General features: G+C 43.5%; 1 long non-coding RNA gene across 1 annotated transcript; it reads left to right on the forward strand.

Annotated features, from left to right (window-relative positions):
• The first annotated feature begins 1468 nt into the window (after positions 1 to 1468).
• LOC103652846 (uncharacterized) lies at positions 1469 to 2849 on the forward strand. The gene is made up of 2 exons (XR_565108.3): positions 1469 to 2370; positions 2453 to 2849. It is a non-coding gene; the product is annotated as an uncharacterized lncRNA (long non-coding RNA).
• The last annotated feature ends 20623 nt before the right edge of the window (positions 2850 to 23472 follow it).

A 23472-nucleotide genomic window follows, 5' to 3' on the forward strand; every position in this document is an offset into this window, starting at 1 on the left:
TAACATATTCTACTAAGTGCTATGAACCTTGTCAAATCAAAAGAGATTGGATTTGAAAAGTTTGGCTATGCCCAGCCAAACTTGCACCAGCCTGCAGTGCACTGGATTGTCCGGTGTGCATCGGACAGTGTCCCGTGCTCAGGCTGGCGCCCCGGCGAACTGGCTGCTCTCGGGAACACAGCACACCACAACTATAATTCACCGGACTGTCCGGTGTGCACCGGACTGTACGATGAGTCAGTCGCGCCCACGCCAACGGTCGGCCGCGCGATCAGCGGGCGACACGTGGACTTCACCAATGATCGGAAGGTCACACCAGACTGTCCGGTGTGCCACGAGGGTCGTGGCTGCAACGTTCGGCTTCGCTAGAAAAGTAAGGAAACCGCACACTGTTCACTGTCCGGTGCACCCACGGACAGAAGGCAACTATGGCCTTCCAAATGGAGCTCAAGCGGCTCCTAGCTGCCTTAGGGCTATAAAAGGGACCCCTAAGTGCATGGAACAGGACACCAAGCACCCCTTGAACATCCTAAGACGCCGAGACTTCACATTCACACATCTGGTTCACTGTGATAGAGATTCGAGCACTTGCCTGAGTTGTAACTCCGCTGTGCTGCTTTCGTGTGCTCATTCTTGTCTTGTGTGCGTGTTGGTGCTGCAACTCTCGCTCTTATGTGTGTTGCTATTCCCTCCTTACTCATGTGCTCATTCGCGATCTTTTGTGTAAGGTGTGAGAGACTCTAAAGTGTGCATATTCCTCACAAAGGGATATTGTTGAGATAAAGAGAACCGTGGTATTCAAGTTGATATTTTGAATCACTTGAAAGGGGTTGAGGGCAACCCTCGTCCGTTGGGATGCCACAACGTGGAGTAGGCAAGTATTCTACTTGACCGAACCACAGGATAAAAATCACTGTGTCACTTATCTTTATTCTTGTGCGATTATCTCTATCTCCATTTACTTCACTTGTATAATTGCTCTAAGTTTAATACTCATAATGTGGAGAGCAATTAAGTGAAGAAGTTTACTCTGCTTGTACTTCTCTCTTGAACTTGGACTTAGCTTTCACTAATCTAATATTAGTCCAAGTTTGTGTTGTTAAGCTATTTGTTACAGGATCACCTATTGCGACACTATAAAAATCATTGAATAAAAATAATACATTTAGTTATTAATGATATTTATGGTAATTAATTTTCTTTTAAGTGTTTATTATTTATTTGCCTTTGGAATGATTTTTGATTTCTCATAATTGATTTTGGATATCGAATAGCATTTCATGTTAAGTAAAAATCCAAATAAATAATATAATAAGTACTAGCCCAAAAATAATTATTTTATTTATAAATAATTTTGGGTTAATTATTATGAATTTTAGGATTATTTAAATATGTATTTTGAAATTAGAAAAAAACAAAACCTAACTAACCCTAACCCTAAATGGCCCCTTAGGCCCATTAGCCAAGCAGCCACCCCTTCCCTAACCCTAGCCACCACTCCCCTGGCTCCTCCCTGGCCGCCACCACATCCTCCCTCTCCCTCCCTATTCTCTCTCATCGCTTCTCTCCCCTGCTCTCTCTCGGCCGCCAGCAGAGCTGCGCCCCTGCACGCGAGTAGCAGCCGCGCCCTGCCCCGCGCCACCTACACCGAGCGCCCCGCCCGCGGAGCCGAGCGACTTGAGCTGCCAGGAACTCGCCAAGGCCGCCCGAAGCACCAAGCCCCGACGCCCAGCGCCATGCCCAGAGCGGACGCTCGCCGCCCCGCACCGATCGACCCCGCGCGCACCCGACATCGAGACTCCCCGCGACCCGCCCGCTCCAGCCGCCAGGACCGCGTGCCACCCCGCGCGCAGCTCCCCACGCCTGCGCAGCCGCGACGCCCGGGACACCGTGCCCCTGCAGCTTCCCCGACGTCCGCGCCAAGACACCCTGCCAAGGACCGAAGGCCAACCGACGAACCCCGCGCCGTCCGTGCGTTATTGGAACTTCAATGCGTCCGTTCCTCTCCCTCCCCCATTACTCCCTCTCCTCCATGAACGCCATCAACATCCATGAAGACTCGACCTTTCCTCTCCCTCCCTATTCTCTATAAATTGGACACCGGACCTCTCTCTCCATTCCATCCCGCCTCCCTGCCTCGCTCTCACACGCTCCTCTTCATTGCTCGCTTGTTTGCGTGTGTGTGTTCACGCCATCGTGCCACTCGCCGTGTGACTGGAGGTCCCTGCTCCTTCCCCGTCGCCGGCGAAGACGAACACAAGTCACTGCGTCCCCTTCGATGGATCCCTGCCCAGAACGCTGTCCGCCGCAGTGAAACCGACCCAGTCTCTAGTCCGTTGTCTCCTTTGCCGTGGACGCCAAGAACCGGAGGTAGAAGATAATTGATTTCTGTTTTGGTCCCTAAATTTTGTAAATATGGCGCTCACCGACCGCCGTCGACGCAACTGCGCAGCACCCCGGCTGGACCATACATCACTTCGCCGTGCTCGGACCGCCCGTGGAACTCGCCGGACCGTCCGCCTGCACCTTGCCCTCGCCACGTTCGTGCCCTGCTTGCCGAAGCGATGCCACCTGTCGTGCCAAACCTTCGCCTAGACGCGCGCCCAAGCCCCGTCCGCCGTTCGTCGTAAGGTTGAAGGCAACCCAAATATTTTATTAACTCCAAAATCACAGTTTGAATTAATTCATGAATTTGGTAATTACTTGTGTTTTGGAATATTGTGATTTGGAATTCATATGTGTAAATGATTGATTTTAAGTATATGTGCGATGAATTAGTGAATTGTAGTAGACATGATATTGGTTTACGACTTCTTTAGTGATGAAAACACTCGATAAGTAACATCTTAGTTAATTTTGTTTAAGACGAATTGGAGAATTTATCCAAAAGTTTATATACCTAAGTTCATGTAAACCCACTAAATAGATAATAAAAGCTTCTCTTAACATATATTAGTAAGTGGTATAGAATCCATAACAATACAAATATTATAGTATAGATAGTGGTTTAATGTATTATTAGATGTTTTGATCTCTGATTATTAATGACATTTTCCTTTTAGAAAGAAAAGATAAAACTAAAATGAAGATCACAATTCATAGTATAAATAACTAAGTAATAATTAGTTTATTTCTATAGAATTGGTTAAGTCATTACACCTAGGCCACATATGTTTAGTCAGATAAAAATATATTTCACTAGTCATGATAAATGTATTCATAAGTATGGCACTAAATTACGTAGAATTAGTAAAATATTTATGTATGTAGTAATAACCATGAATATGTTATTAAAAGTCTCATTTAGTAATTTACAATTAAATCTTAGTATATTAATGTTAGAAGAATTAAATAAACAATTTTTAGTTATACATATAAATTCTATTTAGAAAAGAAAGGAGAAAAACCGAAATAGTAGAATTTATAATAATGTTAAAATGACTTAATTAGGCGCTCATACTTTTCTAATAAAGAAATTGATAGTATGTTGATAAATATAGGTTTCTAACTAAAGAAGTAGATAATTTGTTTCTAATTTTAAAAATGTCCTTTTTAATAGATATCATATTTAACAAGGTTCGTTATAGATGTTTAAGTATAACCGTATTATATAGAAACTTAAAAGAATACGTAGACATATGTTTCTTAATAAAAATAGAAGATAAATATATGTCCAATTAATAGATTATTTATAAGAAGGGCCATTGCTTTTATAAACTAAAATGATAGATTATACATAATTTCCTTTCTAATGAATTAGATCATTTGTTCCTACAATAGAATTAAAGATAATTAATAGATTAATTATCCTTTATCATAATGTATTAATCAAACCTATAGTCAATTTGTTCTTAATTAGATTCATGGCGTGATTAATGATTTCATAAAATTTAGTCCACATTATATACGAATCACTTAGCTTTTTCTAAAGGATAAAATAAAGTAATAAGAGTTTAAGTTGTTTTATAACTTAAAATGTTAATTTATATTAACTTCGAATACAATAATATAGGCTATGTGTTTTCTAGTAAAAATAAAAGATAATTACTTGTTCATTACCTTTTGCATGAAAATCCACTTAAGGGCATATAACCTAGTTTTCCCTAAAATAAGTATTTAATAATAATGATCTTTTCATATAAAACCTATTTAGACTTATATCTTAGTTTATCATAAGTGAAGGTTTAACAATGAATTATAATGCGTTCCATAATGCTTCTAAAATTAATAAGGTATTTCATAATGCATTAACCTTAGATTTATAACTTATATCTTTTCTAAAAGGTTAAAAAGGTTTAATATTGTTATAAAGTGTTTTATCATCTTAATCTTAGACATATCACATATGACGTTTTATAAAAGATTAAATTGGTGAACCTAATATTTGTATATTTTAGTTAAGATATTTTTTAAGCTCATGTCTTGTTTTATAAAGTATAGATCACACATTTTTGAAAAGAATACTTTTTTTATTATAACCCTTGCGTGTAATGTTTTTGAAAAACGAATGCTCTTTTCGCTACGCTTTCTTTTAGCTTTGCGTATGGTGAATGTTGTATGTTATTGAGTGGTGTTTGTTTCTTCTTTGTTTGTGTGATATTCAGTGATTGATCTAGTAGTTAAGGATCAAGATCTATTCCGATACGTGGAAGAATATCAAGTTTTCTATAAGCAAGGCAAGTGGACTTCTCCCTCTGCATACTCTATTTGATCCCAAACAATTCATTTAATAAAGTTTATTCTTTGATATATATGCATAATTTGATGGGTTACCTATTCAGATACACCTAACATTTCCAACCTTATTCCTTGTTAACCTGGGTTATGATCTAATCAAGTAGCTAGGGATGTTCCTAAAACATCCGACTTGTATCACAAACCTAATATTTTAGCATAGATATACATAGAATTTAAAGCTAATTTTTGGCAATGTTATTAAGAATATTATGAAGTATTTAAATAAATTTTTATATTATTTTTTATGTACATTATTTTCTCCCTACAACAAAAAAGGTGAAAAAACATCCGAATCCGTATTCGAATAGACATCCGAATTTTATATTAATTATTTAAAAATATATAGAATGAATTTAATGTTTCTTTTTTGTGAAGATTAATAACCTCAATGCAAAAACAAGAATATAAATTTATATAGAAAATTCTATATGTTATTTGTTCATAATCGAAGAAAGAAGACCAAAAATTTGACATCCGAATAAATATCCGGATCCATCCCTACAAGCAGCTATGCTATTGCTACTATTTTAACTTTATGATGTTACTCCAACTGATGATATCAATGTTCCAAATGGTAAGTTTATATTATTGTTGTTAATCTGATGATTAAACAAGATTATATTGTGATAATTGGAACATGGAGTGACCACCCGGAAAAACAGTGCAACCACGAGTGCTATCATGGCTCTGGCTTTGGTAATTATCTTTATATGCTTAGTGCATAGCAACCTTACCTGAAATATGGGCAAGAGGGGGAGCGGTGGTGGTGGCAGCCCACGTTAACATGGGGACGTATTCTTGGCTAAGGTACCTCACCCAGGGGGCCTCCACCACCGACTTAGAAACCTTAGCAGGTTGCTTTGTATTTAGTGTATTCTGTGAAAGCCTCATAGTGGATCCCTAGCCATTCACCTCGGAAGTGTTTACGGGTTTGGCCGACCTAGGCTAGAGGGGATACACGACTTGTGGGTAAAGTTGTACCACCTCTGCAGAGTGTAAAACTGATATATCAGCCGTGCTCACGGTTATGAGCAGCCTGGACTCCTCACATGATAATTGAACTTGAAGATGGAAATAAATCGAGATTCGATGATCTGCCAATGGTTTGCTTAAGTGGTTTCACTTAAGTGTTTTTGATATACTCTTATACCTTTGTTTAATGGGAATACTTGGGATTCACACTTATTAGTAAGACAGGTGTTGTTAATAAAATGTTGACCAACTAAAATGCTTACTGCTCAACCTTAGCCTCGCCTTGTTAAACCTGCATTAGTTTTTCCCCCACTTGCTAAGCCCCGACCATAAGTGAGCTCACCCTTGCTTAATTTTGATCAGAAGTTGCACATGAAGATATGATGCTGAACTCCATGGATGCTAGTCTAGTGATACCCTCGGTCATCTTCCTGTGGATGGATGTCCATGTTTCGCTGTACTTTGATGAGTAAAGGTTAAGACATTATGTCTGTTCGAAGTGTAATATGTTAATATAATCTTTATTTATGCTTTTATGCATTGTTCTTTTGATATATTACACTTGTGACGTCAACATATGTGTGGAAATAGATCCTGGCACACATATGCTATGCATCCGGCTCTGCCCCTTAGTAACGGGTGTGACAGAAGTGGTATCAGAGCAATGTGACCGTAGGTCGCTAGATTAGTTAGAAATGGAAAGCCCAGTCAATATTTCAAAACATGGTCTAATTTCTTCCATTAAAACTTACTTTATATTAAAACTTGTCTCTTTTATCTTCAACTCTTCTAGTCTGATTTTTGGTCTATCAGAAGACTCTACTCAGAAGCACTACAAGATGATCAATTTAGGTTGCAGAACTTGAAGCGAAGTTTGCATGAAGGAACCCTTTAGAAGCTATTGAAGATGCCCCATTCTCTGTCTTATCCCCGCCTCGCAATAAGTTTTTGTTATAGATCACATGGATCTATTACCATTCTTCTTGGTTAGGTTGATAGGATAGTTCTATAGTGTTAAGTTTTCGACTAGATCAGTAAAGACGACGTTATATTGTGGTTGTTTTCTAACTCATAATATTGCTATATAACCCTTGATTTCTTCTACTCTTGTTTTCTTGCCATTGTATTGTCATCCTTGGACAATATCTACCTCGATATATTGAACCCTTGTCTCTCTACTTCTCTCCTTGATAATGCCTTTATATTTTGTATCCTTAAAAAAACTTTCTCATATCCTTGGTTGTACAATTTATCCTCGCTTCACCAGTTAGTGGTTATCTTATTTTACTCTTGGTCATTAACAATAATGTTTTGATCTTGTCTATCTTCTTGTTATTTCTGATCTGATTCCTTGATTTTATAATCTCTTCCTTATTCCTAACCTTGTCCTGCCTTTCAAAAAAAATTATAAGAAATTGTTTTCCTTGGGAAAGATTGCCTTTTGATTGAATGAATAACATCGAGTTATGTTGTGCCGATATGTTTGAGTTCGTGTTAGTTATCTTTGTGACTATGTTTGATTTGCTTCTTTGTAATGATTGTTGTTGTATTGTGTGACTTTTGTCCACAATGACAATAGTTAGCTAGGTTAAACCTTAGATAGCTGGGTTCTCTCTACTCTTTATAATCTGCCTTAGCTCAATCTTTTCGTCCCTTCTTTCTTTACTATATCCATACAGATGTCAGACCTTGGAATGTCAACAACAAGGATGCCACTAAGTGCAAAGAGTACATTGTGTTGGCAACTCCTCCAGCTAAGTCTCAGATGGAACAGTTCAAGAAGGTGCATGCTCAGTTTCTGCAAGCAACCTCTCAAGTAGTAGCTAGACTCCAACAAGTTGATTTAGCAGAATTTATAGCACATGAGCAGACTATCGATACCCATATGACATCAACCACAACATCACCCTCAATAGTTGACTTAGAAAAGTTGTTACATGCACAAGCTTTGATAATACAAAAAGCATTTCAACTCACCTCCTCATACCAACAAGTGTTGGCAAGTCGAAACGTCACTAGAAATGAAACAACTGATGAATAGACACAAAAGGATGCACACCATCAGACAAACGATCTTGGAACATGTTGTTGTTGCGAGTACTATGGAATTCCTTGTCACCAGATCAGTACAAACGAAAGTGAAACTACAAAACAGAAGAACCAGATTTTGTCTTCTAGCATAAAAAGACAATGGTCTCCCCAAGAACAACTAATAGCAGATTCTCGAATACCTAATGCACTGTCAGTCGATGAATTGCCAGGTATTCCAAAAAAGAAACATCACAAGGATGCCCAGCTCCAAAAAGAAGCACATGAGTGTTACATTGATGGATGGACTATCACCTGCACACAGTTTCAACCTCGTCGTCGCATCAGGTCCAAGAAACAAAAATGGAAACATGGAAAAAGTCAAGAAATAACTTCAAGAAAAGCTTGCTATCTATGTGGACGTGAAGACCATTACCTTCGTAATTGTCCTGAGAAGATTTCACTACCAAACACCCTCGAGATAAAGCTATCTCAGTCTTTAGACATGAAATATGAACAAAAATGCACATAAACTTCTATCAACATCGTGAAGAACAACAAAAGGAATAGGAAAATGTTTGGATCCATGAGTAGTCCACCTCAACCACAAGCAAAAGCCCCAAAATACATGGATACCCAAACAGAAGAATCAAGTCAGGCTCAGCCATATGAGATACAGACACCCAGTCAACCCTCAACCCCTGTTGGTCAAGCAAAGTTGACTCGCAAAGAACTCAAAGCAAGAGGTGCTTGCCACTACTGCAAAAATGAAGGACATCTTATTCGCGAATGCCCCAAGAAGCGTCTAGACCGACTAAAGAAGAAAGCTGCCAACAATGACCTAAGCAATAATTCAGAAGACCCACCATTTTATAAGTACGATGATGAAGGTCGCTTGATTAGTATACATTGTGGAGCAAAGAAGTAAGGAAGTTCCTTAAGTTTGGAAGAGTTCAATGTGAACTAAGAACCTACAAATAACCATGTATCACCTTTGCTTTCGTGCTAGCCTTCCTTTAATCTCAAGGACGAGATCCTTTTTAAGAGGGGTAGATTTGTGACACTATAAAAATCATTAAATAAAAATAATACATTTAGTTATTAATGATATTTATGGTACTTAATTTTCTTTTAAGTGTTTGTTATTTATTTGCCTTTGGAATGATTTTTGATTTCTCATAATTGATTTTGGATATCAAATAGCATTTCTTGTTAAGTAAAAATCCAAATAAACAATATAATAAGTACTAGCCCAAAAATAACTATTTTATTTATAAATAATTTTGGGTTAATTATTATGAATTTTAGGATTATTTAAATATGTATTTCGAAATTAGAAAAAACAAAACCTAACTAACCCTAACCCTAAATGGCCCATTAGCCGAGCAGCCGCCCCTTCCCTAACCCTAGCCGCCACTCCCCTGGCTCCTCTCTAGCCGCCACCGCCACATCCTCCCTCTCCTTCCCTCTTCTCTCTCTCCTTGCTTCTCTCCCTGCTCTCTCTTGGCCGCCAGCAGAGCCACGCCCCTGCACGCAAGCAGCAGCCGCGCCTTGCCTCGCGCCACCTACACCGAGCGCCCCGCCCGCGGAGCCGAGTGACCCGAGCCGCCAGCAACTCGCCAAGGCCGCCCGACGCCCAGCGCCACGCCTAGAGCGCGATGCTCGCTGCCCCGCACCGATCGACCCCGCACACACCCAACGCCGGGACTCCCCGCGACCCGCCCGCTCTAGCCGCCAGGGCCGCGCACCACCCCACGCGCAGCTCCCCACGTCTGCGCAGCCGCGACGCCCGGGCCACCGCACCCCTACGACTTCCCCGACGTCCGCGCCAAGACACCCTGCTAAGGACCGAAGGCCAACCGACGAACCCCGCGCCGTCCGTGCGTTATTGGAACTTCAATGCGTTCGTCCCTCTCCATCCCCCATTACTCCCTCTCCTCCATGAACGCCATCAACAGCCATGAAGACCCAACCTTTCCTCTCCCTCCCTATTCTCTATAAATTGGACGCCAGACCTCTCTCTCCATTCCATCCCGCCTCCCTGCCTCGCTCTCACATGCTCCTCTTCGCTGCTCGCTTGTTTGCGTGTGTGTGTTCACGCCATCGCGCTGCTCGCCGTGTGACTGGAGGTCCTTGCTCCTTCCCCGTCGTCGGCGAAGACGAACACAAGTCACTGGCGTCTCCTTCGACGGATCCCTGCCTAAAACGCTGTCCGCCGCAGTGAAACCGGCCCAGTCTCTAGTCCGTTGTCTCCTTTGATGTGGAAGCCAAGAACCAGAGGTAGAAGATGATCGATTTCTGTTTTGGTCCCTGACTTTTGTAAATATGGCGCTCACCGACCGCCGTCGACGCAACCGCGCAGCACCCCGGCTGGACCATACATCGCCTCGCCGTGCTCAGACCGCCTGTGGAACTCGCCGGACTGTCCGCCTGCACCACGCCCTCGCCACGTTCGTGCCCTGCTTGCCGAAGCGACGCCACCTGCCGTGCCGAACCTTCGCCTAGACGCGCGCCCAAGCCCCATCCGCCGTTCGTCGTAAGGTTGAAGGCAACCCAAATATTTTATTAACTCCAAAATCACAGTTTGAATTAATTCATGAATTTGGTAATTACTTATGTTTTGGAATATTGTGATTTGGAATTCATATGTGTAAATGATTGATTTTAAGTATATGTGTGATGAATTAATGAATTGTAGTAGACGTGATATTGGTTTACGACTTCTTTAGTGATGAAAACACTCGATAAGTAATATCTTAGTTAATTTTGTTTAAGACAAATTGGAGAATTTATCCAAAAGTTTATATACCTAAGTTCATTTAAACCCACTAAATAGATAATAAAAGCTTCTCTTAACATATATTAGTAAGTGGTATAGAATCCATAACAATACAAATATTATAGTATAAACAGTGGTTTAATGTATTATTAGATGTTTTGATCTCTGATTATTAATTCTGATTATTAATGACATTTTCCTTTTAGAAAGAAAAGATAAAACTAAAATGAAGATCACTATTCATAGTACAAATAACTAGGTAATAATTAGTTTATTTCTATAGAATTGGTTAAGTCATTACACCTAGGCCACATATGTTTAGTCAGATAAAAATATATTTCACTAGTCATGATAAATGTATTCATAAGTATGGCACTAAATTACGTAGAATTAGTAAAATATTTATGTATGTAGTAATAACCATGAATATGTTATTAAAAGTCTCATTTAGTAATTTACAATTAAATCTTAGTATAATGTTAGAAGAATTAAATAAACAATTTTTAGTTATATGTATAAATTCTATTTAGAAAAGAAAGGAGAAAAACCGAAATAGTAGAATTTATAATAATGTTAAAATGACTTAATTAGGCGCTCATACTTTTCTAATAAAGAAATTGATAGTATGTTGATAAATATAGGTTTCTTACTGAAGAAGTAGATAATTTGTTTCTAATTTTAAAAATGACCTTTTTAATAGATATCATATTTAACAAGGTTCGTTATAGATGTTTATGTATAACCATATTAAATAGAAACTTAAAAGAATACATAGACATATGTTTCTTAATAAAAATAGAAGATAAATATATGTCCAATTAATAGATTATTTATAACAAGCGTTATTGCTTTTATAAACTAAAATGATAGATTATACATAATTGCCTTTCTAATGAATTAGATCATTTGTTCCTATAATAGAATTAAAGGTAATTAATAGATTAATTATCCTTTATCATAATGTATTAATCAAACCTATAATCAATTTGTTCTTAATTAGATTCATGGCGTGATTAATGATTTCATAAAATTTAGTCCACATTATATATGAATCACTTAACTTTTGCTAAAGGATAAAATAAAGTAATAAGAGTTTAAGTTCCTTTATAACTTAAAATGTTAATTTATATTAACTTCGAATACAATAATACAAGCTATGTGTTTTCTAATAAAAATAAAAGATAGTTATTTGTTCACTATATTTTGCATGAAAATCCACTTAAGGGCCTATAACCTAGTTTTTCATAAAATAAGTATTTAATAATAATGATCTTTTCATATAAAACCTATTTAGACTTATATATTAGTTTATCATAAGTGAAGGTTTAACAATGAATTATAATGCGTCCTATAATGCTTCTAAAATTAATAAGGTACTAGGTAGGTGCCCGTGAGTTGCGACGACATATAAAATATTAAATAAAATGGTAATGCACAACTAAATCAGTTCAAAAAGATATGTAATGCTCAAAGGATAGTGTTTGTGGATGTCAGAGAGCGGGCGGACGCTCCTGGATAGCGAAGCGTGGGGAACGAGCGAGCGGGTGGGGGCGCGACGCACAAAAACCACGACTGGAACTATTAAAAGTAGTGCATTATAGTAGATAAAATACCCCCACCTAGTTGTTAACATGTCGATCTAATAATTCAAAATACCACTTTTAAAGATAGGATAAATATATTAGTCCAGATTTCCAGATAACAAAACCACATTAAATTAGCCAAAGAGACTATATGGTTCTACACTTCTACATAAAATAAAATAAAATAAGAAAGAAAATTCTTGTTGAAAGAGAAGTGATAACAATAATGGGAAATGAGAAGAGAAAGAAATACTCTACAGTAGGGTCTATCGTATGAAGTTCGTGAAATAAAGTTCCAGCACAAAAAACAAGTTTGTTCAAATCAATACAATATTTACAGTTATACAATACACATGTTGCTTTTGACTGGGAGGCGCTGCTAATTAGCAGTCGAACTCATCAGCATAGACTAAACAAATGGTCTCAAGCTTTATGTTGCCTGAACAATGGAAAAGCACACACGCAAGCAATTCTAACATGCCCTAGTAGTTGACACAATATTCAAAGGAACTTGGTTATCACACGTCAGGAAGTCTGAAACGTTGTAGTTGCGACCATAAGTAATGCTCGATTATTGTAGACCCTGCATGACAGATTACTCAAATAGTTAGCGTAGCGCTATATAGAGATTAGGGGGGCCAAGCTAGCAGACCCCTATTCAACTTGGTGATTATTTTGTGGGAAGATAATTCTTTCAGAAAATATTACTGTCCAAGGTTAGTGCGATTATAAAACTTACCCAACAACAGTTGCGCCCCCATGAAGCAACATTATAAATGACTTTAGTTTCATCCCATGCCTTCCGGATTTTACTTTTCTTCTTTTCAGCTAAAAACGTCTTCCTAAGAGCTGGAATATAAACAGTCAAAAAGTTTAACATAAGAATATCCAATAAAAAAATTTCATTTGACCGTTCATCTTAATTAAGGAAAGAAAAAGAAACCTTTTTGAAGTTGATCAGGGGGCAGGTGTAAAGCCCTGAAATTCGTATAAGGTAAAAATAATAAAATAAATAAATATATGTATTTTTCATGAATGTGTTTTTGGAAATTATTTAATTTTCCTTTTTGTGCATATTCACTTAAAAGAAGAAAAGCAGTCAAATAGCAAATAAATAAATATAGAATATGCATCTCATGTTGAGGTTCTTGTAATTGTGCATTTGTGTTTAAATTCGCGAGACAAGTTTAAGTTAAAAAATAGAATTTGAAAATGAAAGAGGGAAAGAATATACACTATAAAGAAAATTAAAATATTATAAAATAAATAATAGGCATTATCTTCACATTAGGATTTTTATTGGATATATTTGGAAAGCTGAAGTTCAAACATGATTTAAAATTTGAATTGAAGTTTCAAATTTGGAAAAATAAATTAAAAAGGGATTTGAAGTTTGAATAAAAAAAATCTGAAAATAGAATTAGCAAATAGAATAGAAATGAAAAAAAACACTTCTCCTTCTGTTGGGCCATTTCCTTGGCTCTAGCCAGCCCACACGACCTTGCCATGTGTGATTTTTTCCTATTTCTTTATTTCCTTGCCGGAGATTGCATCATCATGACCTCATGAGTGATCTCATCCAAGCTTCTTTCCACGGATTGTGGGCGAGTGGGCTATGCTACTGCGTATCTCTGACAAGTGGGACAACATCTTCATGAGAGACTTCTCGAAGCCAGGCTTGCAACAAACCTGTACACATGCGCCGGACAAAACAGATGAGGTTACGATCCAAGCTTGAGCCCTTGGCTTATATAAACTATGCTCATCGTCCGGCCAGCCGTAGGGCAATACCTACTCTCCTGTTTCAAGCCTCAGTCGAGCCATGTCGAGTGGCTGGGAGCCCGCCGTTGTCAAGAGAGAAGTTGCGAGGGGCAGAGGATCATGGCGCTAGAACTTGTCGATGCGCAGGGAGTTCGCCGAAGGGCGTTAAAGAGCACCGAAGCCTTGGCGAGTTTCCTCCATACTCCAAAATTTGTCGTCGTGCCGTTACAGCGAGGGTCGACGTCACTGCGGTCTCGTTGCCGGTGAGCATCTTTCTCGTTGTGTCATCGTTTTCTCTGTTTATTTTTTTGTGCGACTCGGACGGTTTAGTGCTCAGAAGTATGTCGACACCGCGTCATGACCAGGCAGAGCGCCACCGTGGCTAGCGGTTGCTTCCGTGCCTGGTTAATCGGGGAGAGCGTGGTGGAGGGATTGCCAGCAATGGCGCTGCCACTGTCTGTTATCGGCCGCTGTGACCGGTTGGTTAGGAGGAAGAAGAAACGAGGAGGTCGTCGATCGTGGAACGAACGACAAGGATGTGATCTGGTATTCTGGTTCGGCCGTGGTGTGGTTAACCATAGATCTTCGATCGTGGTGCCGTGGGTGGTCTGAAGTTCATTAAATCCGATTCGTCGGATTTTGATCCGATGGCGGTCCTCGCGTACCGCTTCAGTGTTGGAGCGATTTAGTCCTGGCCCTCGAATCTGATCGGGTGGCTGAGATCGACTCGTACCCCTTCGTTGTGCCTAGTTTGCAAAAGAGACCCTGTATTAATAGTTTATCAACCCGCAGTCCTGTCTGTGGGAATCCTGAGTCTCATGAAGTTTTGCGTAATAACCCCTGTGTCTCTCTGTTATTTGCGCCCAGCCCAGAAGCTTAGGAAATTTAGAAAAATAATTTAGGAAATGGTTTTTGTGTATAAAAATATATCCGGAACTTATTTAATTCATAGAAATTCTATTTTTACTCCTTTTTAACCCATTCCTGTTGCAATAATTTTGTATTAATATTGTCTATCAACTAATAACACTGTTTAGCCATGAAACTTGAATTGAATTTGTTCATTAGGATTAATCTATTCTAAGCACTAAATAATTTCGAAAATTCATAACTTAATAATCGTAGCTCCGAATTTAGTGGTTCTCGTTCCTACGATCTCGTAGAAACATGTAGATTATTATTATTCAGTTTGTTCTTATGTTTGGTGTGATGTTAATTTTGCTTATACCATGTCTGTTTGTATTGGTACGACTAGCGCGAGGTTACGAGTCACCTGAAGATCATCCTGGTACCTGGAATCTCAAGTCCCAGGCAAGTTGTGCCCTTGATCACTTCTTTTTACCCAGTCATGTTCTGATTAATCATAATGATCTGCATAGGTTAATTTTGATGGGACCCAACAGGTTACCCTAGTTTGATTATCTTTATACCTTGACTCCACTAAACTTTTTGGGTAGTACCTGCTATTGCTTTATGTGGTTTTGGGTATGAAGATTACACTATTCATGATTACACTTTTTATTATCTGTTTATTATTTATTGTTCATGTTAAGATCATTATGTTAATTGGAACATGGAGAACCACCCGGAAAAACAGTGCTACCATAAGGGTTTATGGACGCCCTTGGCTGATTAACTAGGAAAGCTAGTTGATGATTACCTTACCCGAAAGGGGCAAGGGCAGTAGGGGAGTGGTCAGTGTAGGGAGGTCCTTGGTTGATTTTGCTGCGATGGCGGTTAGTCAAAGGACTCCTGCACTGGAACTTCCTATAAACTGTAGCGGGTTTTTTGAAGCTAGTGGAATTTTGTAAAGGCCTCGTAGTGTTACCCTGCCTCGCCTCCTCGGTAGAGGTGTATGGGATTGGCCGTCTCTTGGCAGATGGGTAACATGACTTGTGGGTAAAGATGCGCAACCTCTGTAGAGTGTAAAACTGGTATACTAGCCATGCTCACGGTCATGAGCAGCTTGGACACTCACATGATTAATTTATGAAACTAAATTCAATTTGTCATATGCATTGCATCGCAGGTGATGTTGTTACTTTTGTTCTACTACTTAATTGGGTTGGTATTTACTTATACTTAGTAACTGCTAATAAATTTTTGACCAACTTTAAAAGCAATGCTCAGCTCTAACCATCCTCTTTGGTAAGCCTTATACTTCACATGAGCTCCCACCTTTGGCGAGTTCATGCACATTATTCCCCATAACTTGTTGAGCTATGAACATATGTGAGCTCACTCTTGCTGTCTCACACCCCCCCACAGGTCAAGAACAGGTACCGCAGGATGAGGCGCATGGAGGATGCTGCGATGTGTTCGTGAGAGATCTAGGCCGTCGTCTCCCAGTCAACTTTGGGTTGCTGGACCGTTGTCTCCTTATAATGTAATTATTTATTTATTTTGTATAGAACTCCTATTATATAGTAAAGATGTGACATTCGATCCTGTGCCATGATTCATCATATGTGTGAGACTTGGTCCCAACACACCTGGTGATTATGTTCGCGCCCGGGTCTTGGTGTCCCCTAAAACCCGGTTTTGATAGCAGGTCCTGCATAGACATGAAATTCACACATTAAATATGTAAAGCACCTCTCATACAAAGATGCAGAGACATAAAACTCCTCGCTCAGCATGATGATCGCATCAAGTGAAGAAAACAGTTACCTTGGTCTTTTTAATTGACACCAAGCATGCAGCCATAAAGGAAGTCATCCCATCAACAACATCCTCCTGCTTAACAAGTACATATCCATCATCTGAGCCACCATCTTCCCACAAATCCACTGACGTTATTATATCCCATGATGTAATGATAATTATTTTTCTTTGGTTCCTTTTATGTCTCTGTTCAGTGTTGGACTGTTAATTGCCTTGATTACCCTATTACATTGCATTACATGCTGCAAGAGCTGGAGGAAGAGGCACACATACCACCTAATCTACCTAATCTCAAAAGGAGGATTTCAGTAAGAATGTACATCTAATGATATTGTTCCTATTCACCACTTCATTAGAGTTAATCATCCATGGATAAAATCAAAGGTCTTGCGAATAGCAGGCGAAAATATATTGGCAAATTAAAAGGCAAAAGGAGGGTGGTGTTGGAACTTGCTCTGTTGATCTAGCCTCTCAAGGACACTGTGCGGGGGTATTTATAGGTGACTGAGTACCCTGCATCATGGATTAAGGACGCATGTTCCCTCAGACGCCTAGGTCATCCCCGGAATATTCCCATAAAGCAGCGTTACAGACTGTCATTACAGAAAAGCCTTCACAAATCGGGTCCGTAATGCGCTCAGCCGCGCGGGGCCTATTACAACGGGCCGAATTCTACGTGGGCCTTCGTGTTGGACGAGGCCGCGAGACGGAGCGACCTCATCGTAGGCCTTCGTCTTGCAGCGTGTTGGACGAAGGGTGGAAACTGTCGGCCGCTTAGCCTCCGTTGGTTCGGTGAAATCGACGAAGGCATCGAGCGAAGGGTGGCGTCTTCGCCTTCGCCCCAACATTTGCCCTCCGAGGGACCAGTTCGACTAAGTCATCTGGTGCCGAAGGCGTCGCTAGATGGTGGAGACGCTGTCCTCGCTCGAAGTGGTTCCGCGGGGGTTTTTGATGTGACTGTTGACGGGCGCGACACTGTTGGACTGTGGGTTTCCCAAAGCGTCGCGTCCTGTGTATAAAAGGGGGCGAGGCTGCACGGGTTGGGTACTCTTTTTGCGCGCCGCAAAACCCTAGCTTCGTTTTGAAACCGTTTGATCGCTCGCCTGCCCTCCTTGCTCCTGCTCGTCGGAGATCTGGCCCGTGTGAAGCAGACTGCCCGCCGCCGCCGACGGTACGTAGCCATGTCGTCCTCTTCCTCTTCTGCTGGCGATACACCGCCGACCGACGCATCGTTCGAGGACACGCTGAGCAACGTGGCGGCGGAGGAGTTGCATCCTGGTGACACAGTGGAATTCGGCGTGTCGCGGATGTCCTCGGTCCGCGTGCACGACATGCAACAGCTTGGGTATTTTGGCGGCGGAGTGGCGCGTGTCCCAGGGGCGGAGGAGGTCCCCGAGCTAGAAGGCGAGCTGGTTGTTTTCGAGGCCTTTTTCACCACAGGCCTTCGTCTGCCTACGCATCGATTCGTGGCGGAGGTCCTTCGTAGATTTGAGGTCCAGGTCCACCAGCTGACGCCGAATGCCGTGGTGGCCCTGACAAAGTATGTCTGGGCGACGACTTCGTACGGCGGGCAGCCCTCTGTGGAAGTCTTCGCGAAACATTATTGTCTGCATTGACAGAAGAGGAAAATTGGACATAAGATTGCACATTTACGCCGAAGATCGGCAAGACTTCGATGGAAGTCGTGGAGTTGGTTCCCTGCGCCCGCAATAAATGGGGCAACTGGTGGGAATTCTGGTTTTACGTTTCCAAAGGCACCATCGAAGACCATCCAGGGTTCCCCGTGGCTGTCATGTGCTCACATTATTACGTAGCGTACCCACAATTTGAAGTAGCTGAGGATGATGAAGACGAAGGGGCCCTTCGGTGCGCTGTTCACATGAGTAGCGGGCGCGACCTTGTTGAGGAGTTTGTCGGGTATGGGGTATGGCCCTTGGTGCATGGCTGGGCGCTGGGCGAAGTATGCCCTCACAAGATACCTTCCCGTGGCGGGATGTTGGTGTGAAGTCCTGCCTTCGCGCTGGATTTGCATGGCCGAGATCCCGCCGCGTTCGTGCGTGAAGCGGAAGACGGTGCGGCGAGGATCGTGGGGCGCTACGTGCTGAAGACAGAGGGTCTGCGGAGCTGGGATATCTGTGGGTCCAATGACAGGCTGAATCGGGTCTTCGAATTAAACCGCTTGCCGTACAGTGGTTATCCCGGGGAAGACGCCGCCGACCGCCGCGGGAAGAAACCGATGGGCGGTACCGAGGGAGGGCCTTCACAGGATGCTGCCTCGGCCACTAAGAAGAGAAAATTAGGTACTATAGTGGGGGAAAGGGGGTGTCTGATAATTTTGCTGTGGAGTTGATGGGGACATGTGCGGCCCCCGGGGGAAGGATGTCTTCGCCCGAGCTCCGGGAGTCTTCGGCGCGAATGCTGGAGGTTACCGGGGGTCGGTGGCCAAAGAATCTTCCGATCCCCTAGGCAGAGGGCGAAGACATGTCAACGTCTCGTATAGCTTGTGGCTTGAGGATTTTCCCTTACGGACGGAATATTGCTGCTGTTGTGTCGGCAGTGATGAACAAGGATCGCCAGGATGCTGCGCAGAAGCGTCGGGCGGTTATCAGGCTCCCCGATCCTAGGCGTGAGGCGAAGAGAGCGCGGGGGATCGCGAAGGCTGCTGCCCCCGGCGGCAGCCAGCCGACGCCGGCTGCGAAAACGGCCGCGCCCGGATCCAGCAAGGTGTCGGAGAGCGCGAAGGCGGTCGTCGCCGGCGGAACCAAGTCTGCCCCGGGCGAAGCAGCGAAGGTTCGGGAGCTGCCTTCGCCAGGGAAACGCGTTGCCGACTTCGGCACGAATATTAGCGTGGACGACTATTTCATTGGTAAGCAAGTTTTTTTTGACCGGTGATACGTTGCAGGGTCGGGCGAGGGGCAAATGGTTGTTGTCCCGCCTGCGGTGGCAACCACAACGTCAGCCGCAGTGGTTGAGGTGAAGGGTGGCCCTTTCCGCGCGAGCGGCGAGATTTCGTCGGCCGCCACCGTCAAGAACGAGGCGGGCACCATGTCCCGCCGGCTGAGGGAGGCGTCGCAGCAGCTGTTGCAGCAGCTAAGTCAAGTAAGTTGAGCTGGACTTCGATGTTTGCTATTTCCATGGGGATTGTGGTCTCATGTGTTTTTGTTAGGCGACCGACTTCGCCGACCGTGTGGCGTCGGGTGCCCTTACTGCAGATGTGGCTGCCGAAGTCGAGAAACTTCGGGCGCAGCATGCGGATGCCGTCCGGGAGAAGTCAGCTGCGGAGAGCAAAAACCGCAGGCTGGCGGAGAAGGTGGCCGCCCTGGAGGCCGAGAAGACGGACCTCCGGTGCTAGCTGGTGGAGGAGAGGAGGGAGGCCAACCAGGCCATCGCCGAGTCGCAGGCTGCGCAGGTGGCGACCAAATTGGCGCGGGCGGAGGGAAGTCTCGCCAGCCAACGCGCCGAGGAGTGGGAGGCGAGGTTCAACGCTCTGCGCGGCCGCGTGGACAAGGCTGAGGCCTCTATGCGCTCGGAGGTTGAGCGGACGCTCGCACAGCTCGTGAATTCGTACCGCGAGCTGGGTGCGCGGACTGCTGACTTCGAGGTGCCCGACCGAGAGGCGGGCCTTCGCTTCCTCGAGTGGTTGCAGGAGGAATTGTTGGTACTCCCGACCATCGTGGAGGGGTTTCATGTCCTATGCCTCCCTCGTCACCTGCGAAGGGGCCATGAATGCGCTGTCTCGCGAGGGCTGCAGACACTACGAGGTCTTCGACCAATCAGACGAGAGCTTTCAATGCGAGATCTTTAAGGCTGAAGACCCTGTTGTGAAGCAGTTAGCGGGGGCTCTTTTTGATAGGATGTGAGGGGCGCATGGTCGGGAGGCTGTCAGGGAGCGATCCGACCGGGCGAGAAAGCAGGTGAAAATTATTATTTTGCTGTGGTTTGTTGCGCGTAGGTATGTGTAGTTTTTGCTGAATGAATGTGCTATTGCTGCAGATGGAGCGTGCCGAGGACGTCGAGGACTTCGGAGGCCTGGTCGGTGCGCCGCCCGAGGCTACGAAGGGCAACCCGGTGCTGCCCTCGGATGCCGGTGAAGGCCCCTCGGACGCGCCCGTGCCTGCCGTGGCCAGCGAAGACCCTGTGTCGGCCCCTGTGCCGACGGTCGAAGGCGCCCAGGAGGTGGTGGTGGAGCCGGCAGTCGAAGGCCCTGCGGCCGAGGCCGTGCCCTCGCAGGTGGCTAAGTAGTTGAATAGGTGCAAGGGAGTTTGTAAATTTTGTCTACGTGTTACTGAACCTCGGTTGCTGCGCAGGTTCAGGGTTTTGGGCCTGCGCACGCAACCGCTATTGACAGTGCTAATTTTGTGGCGGCTTCGACCGTGGTTGCGGAGAATGATTCGGATGATTCCATGTCTAAGTTTTTTGAGTCTGATGATTCTGGGAGTTCGGTTGTGTGGACGAAAGAGTCTTCGGATGAGGACTTGGATTATTTTGCGGCATTGGATGTGGCTGCGACGGAGGCTTCTCCGCGTGTGATGGATGATGTTCTTCCTGGTCCGAGTGCTGGGCGTAGGCGGCGATGGGTGGTGGCGAAGCGTAGAGTGAGTGAGGTGGAGGGTGGTCGTCTTGGTGTGGACAGGGCTGGCAAGCGGGAGTTGTTGTCCTCGCCGGTTGGGGCGAGTGTAGGTGAGGGGGAGTTGCGAAGTCTGTTTGAGGGTGAGGAGCTGAGGATAATGCTGTTTAACTACATGGAGATGGGTATCATCCCGAAGGTTGAACCAATGTAAGGTGTGATGCCCTCGCTGGATGTATGTAGCTATAATTTGTATGGTGATTTGTATGATGAGGCTGTGTGCCTTCGCTGATCCGGTCGTGCCCGTGGGGGACTTGGGCACTTGATCTAGCGCGTTTGTCATGTCGGTTTTTGCACGGATAGTCTTTTGAGGGAGGCTTCGATTTTGCGCACTTGTGCTAGTCCGGCTGCACCCTTAGGCGACTTTTGCACGGATAGACTTTTGGAGAAGACTTTGGTTTTGCGCACTTGTTGTGCTAGTCCGGCTGCACCCTTAGGCGACTTTTGCACGGATAGTCTTTTGGAGAAGACTTCGGTTTTGCGCACTTGTTGTGCTAGTCCGGCTGCACCCTTAGGCGACTTTTGCACGGATAGTCTTTTGGAGAAGACTTCGGTTTTGCGCACTTGTTGTGCTAGTCCGGCTGCACCCTTAGGCGACTTTTGCGCGGAGTGTCGCACGTGAGGGTAGCTAGCGCTGCCCCTCGCGGTGACTTCGTTGTGGTCGAATGCCGAAGACCGTCGATGCGGTCTTTTTCGATGTTGCTTTAATTTTTTTGCGGGGGATTTTTCGCGTGTATATTACATGGCTCCGCCTCATTAAAAACCTCACCCCCCGGGTGGAAAAGAGTGCGGACCGGAATAAAACTGTTTGGGGAATTACAAGGGCGAGTTGGCCCTGAGGAGTCAAACAAAAAATTTGCGAAGATTGTCTATGTTCCAGGTCTTTGCCAGATTGTGTTGTTAATCTGTACACGCTGGGAGACGACTTTGTCTTGACGATAAATGATCCTTCCCACTGCGGGCGAAGGCAAAGACGCCACCCTTCGCTCGATGCCTTCGTCGATTTCACCGAACCAACGGAGGCTAAGCGGCCGGCAGTTTCCACCCTTCGTCCAACACGCTGCAAGACGAAGGCCTACGACGAGGTCGCTTCGTCTCGCAGCCTCGTCCAACACGAAGGCCCACGTAGAATTCGGCCCGTTGTAACAGGCCCCGCGCGGCTGAGCGCATTACGGGCCCGATTTGTGAAGGCTTTTCTGTAATGACAGTTTATAACCCTGCTTTATGGGAATATTCCGGGGATGACCTAGGCGTCTGAGGGCACATGTGTCCTTAATCCATGACGCAGGGTACTCAGGCACCTATAAATACCCCCGCACAGTGCCCTTGAGAGGCTAGATCAACAGAGCAATTGCCTTCTTGAGCTAAAACCTTTTTTGCATTACTTTTACTCCCCTGTTGGATCATCTTGCTCAGGAGAGCAAGTTCCAACAGGTGGGCAGGTAGATACAATCAGAGTAGCATTTTGTCATTGTATTTATTGTGGTGGCGATAAACATACCACGACATCACACACACTGTTGAATCCATTATATACTTGTGATTTATATGTCAGATACTCAAAATTTGAACCCAATAGAAATTACTTGTTGTTATCTTTGACAATGAAGTCCTAACCTAGCTATATGCATGCCTTGACAGTGCACACCAAACTACAGAATGTTTGTTGACAGGAATCCCCACTCCCTAAATAGATGTTATCTTAATCAATAGAAAGCCTGGGAGATTGCTTGTCATCAATGCTCAATACACCTAGAACAAGATGCTACCATACCTGGCATCCAATATCTCCAAGCCCAAAATACGTTCACCATCGGTAAACACTGTAACTTGAATGCTCCTCTCTAGCCAGTTTTTAGCACCTCAAGGATCTTTCCCCTACACAACCAAATAAAAACACCATATGAACCTGAACAGGCAATGGCAAAAAAAAACAGAACTTACTTTTCCTTCAAACTGATATAAAGACACTGAGGGCGACTCAATATGGATCCATACTTTTGGCAGGCCTCACCAATGGCTCCTCAATGTTGTCAATGAGCAGCTTGTATAAAAGCCTCTCATTCCCTTCCTGTGATAAGATGGTACCAGAGAAAAGTATAGCCCAAATGAACTCCTTATATCAGCTATACTAATATACTATGCATAACAATGAAACTTAATGATCAGTTACCTGGAGATCCATGAGGGCCATGTAGCGCTGCAAAGGAAACTTGTAGTATCCTGTGGACAGGAGATGAGCAGACAAAAACAACGGGTTACAACGGCAATACTTTGTCGAATATTAACATTGTAACACAGATCAACTATTTGTGAAGGAT

This window comes from Zea mays, chromosome 4, assembly GCF_902167145.1.
Source record: "Zea mays cultivar B73 chromosome 4, Zm-B73-REFERENCE-NAM-5.0, whole genome shotgun sequence".
NCBI classification, from domain to species: domain Eukaryota; kingdom Viridiplantae; phylum Streptophyta; class Magnoliopsida; order Poales; family Poaceae; genus Zea; species Zea mays.